This window comes from Gossypium arboreum, chromosome 4, assembly GCF_025698485.1.
Source record: "Gossypium arboreum isolate Shixiya-1 chromosome 4, ASM2569848v2, whole genome shotgun sequence".
In the NCBI taxonomy this organism is placed as follows: domain Eukaryota; kingdom Viridiplantae; phylum Streptophyta; class Magnoliopsida; order Malvales; family Malvaceae; genus Gossypium; species Gossypium arboreum.
The window spans coordinates 54,952,055-54,958,810 of NC_069073.1; positions in this window are offsets into that span (position 1 = coordinate 54,952,055).

Consider the following 6,756-nt stretch of genomic DNA (forward strand, 5'->3'; position numbering starts at 1 on the left):
TGCTTAAGGACACAAATTTTTAGAAACGGGATTCAAGTTGACAAAGTGAAGGTGGATGTAATTGAAAAATTACCACCTACAGTTAATGTTAAAGGAGTTCGAAGTTTTGTAGGCCATGCCGATTTTACTGAAGGTTTTTTAAAGATTTTTCAAAAATTTCCAAGCCATTGTGCATGCTTTTAGAGAAAGACACCATTTTTAAGTTTAATAAAGCGTGTTTAGAAGCTTTTGAAGAATTAAAAAGTCAATTAACCTCAGCCCCAATAATTGTTACACCTAATTGGAACTCACCTTTTGAGTTGATGTGTGATGCATGCGATTTTGCTATTGGAGCTGTGATGGGCCAAAGAAGAAACAAAGTGTTTCATCCTATCTACTACTGTAACAACCCAATTTTAGCTAAATCAGAACAGTGGTTTCGAAACCATAAATTTGAGGTCAAAAATTATTTTAATATTATTTTTGGTGTTTATAGCATGTTATTATATATGTGTGAAAGTTTTGTGAAATAATTTTAGCGTTTGAATGCTTAATTTGATAAAAGGACTGAATCGCGTAAAATTCAAAAGTCGCATTCTATTTGATAAAGGTGTTTAATTGCTATGATTTATTAAATGAAAGGTCCTTATGTTGATATTAGACCATTGATAGTGAAATTTGTCATAAATGGGCATCCATTAAGTTGTTTTTAAATGGTTTAATTAAGGTTAAATTTATAAAATGGTTATTAATGATAATAAAATATAAACAAATTGAATTTTTGTCCATCTTATTTTCATCTTGGTCGAATATTAAGGGAGAAAAAAGCCATTGATGGTGTTTTAGGTCTCGGCACATATTAAGCTTGATTAAGGTACGGTTTTTGCTCGGTTTTTGAAAATTTCTATGTTTTTGTGATCGTTGCTTTGAGTACTAGCTAGCCCGTGCCTTAATTTTTGAGATTTTGTAAAATTAATTTGATGAATTCATGAGTTTTGTGATGGTTGATGATGAAAAATGGATATTTGTTGATAGATTATCATGTTTTGTAAAGTGATTTTTTGGTAAAAATGCATATTAAGGATTAAATTGTGAAATTTGTAAAATGTGTGGTTAAATGTGAGAAATGTTGATAAATATGGGCTGCTAGGACTCAAGTATAAATCAGCTAAGCATGGGTTAAATTGAATTGTGTGAATTTTGTGCATTTATGAAATAAGGACTAAATTGTAAAAATGTGGAACTTTAGGGGTTAAAGTGTAAAAATGCTTAAATAAGTGTTTTTGGACTGAATTGAATAAATTGATGAATAAATGAGTTGATTTTGAATACATTTAGATTAAGAAAGGAGGAATTCGAACCTAGATCGGGGAAAAATAAAAGTTATCGAATAATTGACTCAAATCGTCGTTTTAGCATCCGAGGTAAGTTCGTACATGATAAACATTATTATAATTATGGTTTTAATTGTTTGATATTGCATAAATTGTATATACGAGATTATGGTCATATTTGACGACAAATAGGCTATGTTTAGTACTTAGTGTGCGATTTAAGATAGCTTCGGCTATATACGACACTTAGTGTGCAAGACATTGAGTAGGCACTTAGTGTGCGAGACATTGAGTATGGCACTTAGTGTGTGAGACATTGAGTATGGCACTTAGTGTGTGAGACATTGACTATGACACTTAGTGTGCGAGACATTTGGTATGGAACTTAGTGTGTGAAATATCGAGTATTCAACGCCATATTGTGTATGTATGAACTAGTTATGGATTAATATAGCTATGTATATGTATTTTATGAGTTTTAAACCGAAGAAGTCATGAAGTTTACATATAGCATATGAACATAAAGGTGAAAGGTTTGTTAGTAATAAAGAGTTACATGTTATTATGCTTAAATTGTTGAATGATATATTTTTGATTAGATAAGTTTATATCATACAAACTTACTAAGCTTTATAGCTTACCTTGTTTGTTTCTTCTGTGTTTTATAGTGAATTCAAAGCTAGCTCAGATTCAGGGATCGTCAGAGACTACATCACACTATCCAGCCAACTACTTGGTACTTTTGAGTTGTATATATATGGTATATGGCATGTATAGGCTAGTTATGGTACTTTGAGTTGTGATTTTAGCCATGTGATTTGGCTTGTAAATGTTGGTGTGTGTTTGGTCATATAAGTTGACTTGTGAATGTTGGTAATATTGAATGTCAATTTGGCTTATGATATGTGTTCATATATGTGTTTGTGGTATATATATATATTTTGCTATGTGATTGGCAAGTTTATTATGGAAATTGAGATGGTTTGATGATTATGAGATTGATTGTTTATCAATGGCATGTTTTGGTAATGGATAGAAATGGTGAAATGATATGCTTGAAATATTGGATTTGGCATATTTGTGTATTGATTGATGAGTTTTGGTTGCATATTTGTGACTTAAGTTGGTACCATATAAGTTTATGTAGGCATATGCAAAAAGGGTGGCAAATTGGCTTTGCAAATAGCCTATTTTTGTCCACGAGGGCATAGACACGGGCGTGTGTCTCAGCCGTGTGCGACACACGGTCATGCTATACGGTTGTGTGTCCCCTGGGGAACCCTTCGAATCTAAATCAGTATACCCTACAGGTTTGACATGGTCTAGACACACAGGTGTGCCTATTGGCCGTGTGTGGCATACAAGCTGGCACATGGACGTGTGGCTGGCCGTGTGACCCAAGTCAGTAACCCCTCCAGTTTTCTCACTGCCATGGTACACGGGCGTGTTATCGACCGTGTGGTGGAAATCAGTATGTATGCCCTATTTTTACATGGTCTATGACACGGGCGTATCTGGTGGCCGTGTGTGGCATACGGCCTGTTCACACGGGCGTGTGACATGCGAATGATTGAAAATTTTATAAGTTTCCCATAAGTTTGTAAATGTTATCGGTTTAGTCCCGAACCACTTTTAAGCATGTTTTAAGGTCTTGTAGGCCTTATAAAGGACAATGTGGATGAGTTGAATGGATATTTATTATGAATGTATAAATGTATATGAATGATGTGTATTATCAGATAATACCTTGTAACCGTATTCCAACGACGGATATGAGTTAGGGGTGTTACAACTATTATGCAAGCAGAACTTTGACAGGAGCCCAACTCAATTACATGGTAACCGAAAAAGAACTCTTTGATATAGCTTTTACTTTTGACAAGTTCTGTTCTTATCTCATAGGTACAAAAGTCACTGTTTTTGCTAACCATACGACCATTAAATACTTACTCACAAAGACAGATGCTATACCAAGGCTAATTCGATGGATATTTTTACTCCATGAATTTGAACTTGAGATCCAAGACAGAAAGAGTGTTGAAAATTAGGTAGCGGATCATCTATCAAGGTTGGAATAAAACAAGGTAACTCATTCACTTGTTCCAATTAATGAAAATTTTCCAGATGAGCATATTTTTGAGGTAAGCTAAATTGATGAAATAGATTAGTTTGTTGGTTATGCGAATTATTTAGCGGGTGGAATAATACCTCAAGAAATGACATACCAACAAAGGAAAAAATTCCTTCATGATAGTCGGTATTATCTCTGGGAGGATCTATTTTTGTTTAGACAATATCCAGATAACATACTCAAGGAGTGCGTAGCCAGAGGTGAAATTGATGAAATCTTGTACCACTACCATTCATCTCTGAGTGGGGAATATTTTGGTGGTTCCTGCATTGTAGCGAAGATTTTACAAGCATGATTATTTTAGCCTATAGTGTTCAAGGATGCATATGCATATGTGAAAAATTACGACAGATGCCAAATGATTAGAAACATATCAAGGAGGAACGAGATGCCTTTGACAAACATTTTAGAGGTAAAATTATTTGATGTATGGGACATTGAATTTTTAGGCCCATTTCCTTCTTCTTATGGTAACATGTATATCTTAGCAGCTGTGGATACGTATCCAAGTGGGTTGAAGCTGAGGCATACCCAAGGAATGATGCTAAGGTTGTCATGTGATTCTGACATGAGTGTGTATTTACACGGTTTGGGATTCTTAGAGCTATAATTAGCAATGAAGGATCTCACTTTGTAAATAAATGGCTTAAGTGGTTGTTTGACAAGTACGGTGTGAAACACAAGATTACCACTACCTATCATCCACAGTCAAATGGGTAAGTTAAACAGGTTAACTGTGAGATTAGAGGAATCCTTGAGAAGTTGGTGCCACCTAATAGAAAAGATTGGTCTTGAAGGCTCGATGATGCTCTATGAGCCTATCGAACTACTTTTAAGACTTTGTTAGGAATGACTACTTATTAGTCTTCGGGAAGGCGTGTCATTTGTTGATTGAGTTGGAAAATAAAGCTTACTGGGCTTTGAAACGATTAAATTTGGATCTTAAGCAAGCTGGTGAGAGAAGAATGTTACAACTTGATGAGCTTGAGGAGTTGAGGTTATTTTCATACAAAAATGCCAAGATGTACAAAGAAAAGATTAAGAGATGGCATGAAAGTCGTATACAACCTTGTGAATTTAAAGAAGGTTAGAAAGTGTTGTTTTTTAATTCAGGGCTTAGGTTAATTCCAGGAAAGCTCAAATCCCGATGGAAATGACCTTATACCATTCACAGAGTTTATCCATATGGAACTGTAGAATTGTAAAAAAAAATAGAGATATATTTAAAGTTAATGGTCAACGTCTCAAACACTATTGGATGGTGAAATTGAGTGAAATTGAAACCTCGTTCAATTTAATTAGACCCTTGATTTTTCATATTTTTGTTTTTAATAAATGGTGTACTTTGAAATTATTTTCTTGAATTAATACATTAAATTAAATCTATCTAAGCAGATTGGAACTTAAGCGGGACCATTTATGACCCCTCCAACTTTTCCTAGAATATTAATTTAATGTCATCTTCCGAGAAGAAATTTTTTAAGTAAGCCAAAAGAAAATTTTAATTTTATTTATTTATTTATGCTTAATAAAAGGGTCAGTTTGGCCTAAGTACTAATCAATTTATTTTTTCTAGTTCATTTTAAATTTTCTGTATAAGAAATAATTGCAGTTTGGGCTTGAGGCCCAGAATAGTGAAAAGGAGGAAATTACCTATCATTACTGTCCAAAGGGTTCCCTAAAATTCTAATTAAACTGCCACTTTTCCTGCCCTCCTTACCTTGCCACCCAAGCATCTCTTGTAGCTAAATTTTTACTACAAGTTTATCCTAATCTACTACTATATAAACCGCTCTCTACTATCATATTCCTCACACCATTCAAAGAAATTAGCTCAAACCCGAGCCACTAATTTCTTTCTTCTTGCCATCAGCCTCAAATCCCAAAGAATCCCCATAAAATCTCCCCTTTGTCTTAAAACCCTCCTATTGTCACCACAATTTTTTTACTGAAGCAATGCCTTCACCACTGCAATCTCGACACTGTCGCAATGTTTTCGTTGCCACAATTCTATCACCGTCGCAACCTCTTTTGCCACCACACCTTATCAATTCCTCTTTTTCCCTTTACCGAAATTCTACCTATTTTTCAGAAAAAATCACCATGTCTCGCAAAAGAACTAGATCTTCCAAGACCTTTTTTTATAATCCAATTGTGATTCAAAATGAGAAAGCAAAGGAAAGATTTGATTTTATCTTCAAGAATCAACCCATGATGTAACACCCCTAACCCGTATCTGTCACTAGAACAGGGTTACGAGGCATTACCTATCAATCACAACATAAATAATACATTTTCACATAAACATCAATCAAATATAATCACAATGTACCTTATAAGGCTCTACGAGATCTTAAAACATGCTTGAAAGAGGTTCGAGACTAAACCAATAGCATTTGAAAACTTTGGAAAACTTAGAAAATTTTCATGCATAAAGGGGTCACACGCCCGTGTGAACAGGTCGTGTGCCTCACACGGCCACCAGACACCCCCGTGTCACAGGCCGTATGAAAACAGAGCATACATTCTAACTTGCACCACACGGTTGGAGACGTGCCTGTGTGCCATGGCCGTGGGAAAACTGGAGGGGTTACTGACTTGGGTCAAACGACCAGCCACACGCCCATGTGCCAGCCCGTGTGCCAAACACGACCAGTAGATATGCCCGTGGGCCTAGGCCGTGTCAAACCTGTAAGGTATACTGACTTAATTCGAAAGGCTACCCCAAGGGACACATGGCCGTATAGCATGACCGTGTGTCACACACGGCTAAGACACACGCCCGTGTCTCTGCTCGTGTGGAAAAAAATAGGCTATTTGCAATGTACACCTAGCAATCAAAATGGTACCATTTCAATACATTCAAAGGCAGCCAAAACATATTATTTCATACGCATTATATGCCATTTCTCAACCATGATACATCATTGACAATTAACCAAATCAATTACCTATCTAGCAAACACATGAATCCATATTAATCTTGCCAAAACATAAGACATTATAAACAACACAAATCACTTATCAAACTTATGAATTAAGCCAACTTATATGGCCAAATACACAACAACATTTACAAGTCAAATCTCATGGCTAATATCATAACTCAAAACATACCAAGATGACACTAGCTTATACATGCCATATTCAAAAATTACAAGCTTCAAAAGTGCAGAATAAACGATCGATAGTGTGATGATAGTTCCTGATGATCGCCGAGTCCGAGCTAGCTTTGATTATCTATAAAACATAGACAAATAACACACAATAAGCTTCATAGCTTAGTAAGTTCGTAAGTGATTAACTCAATTC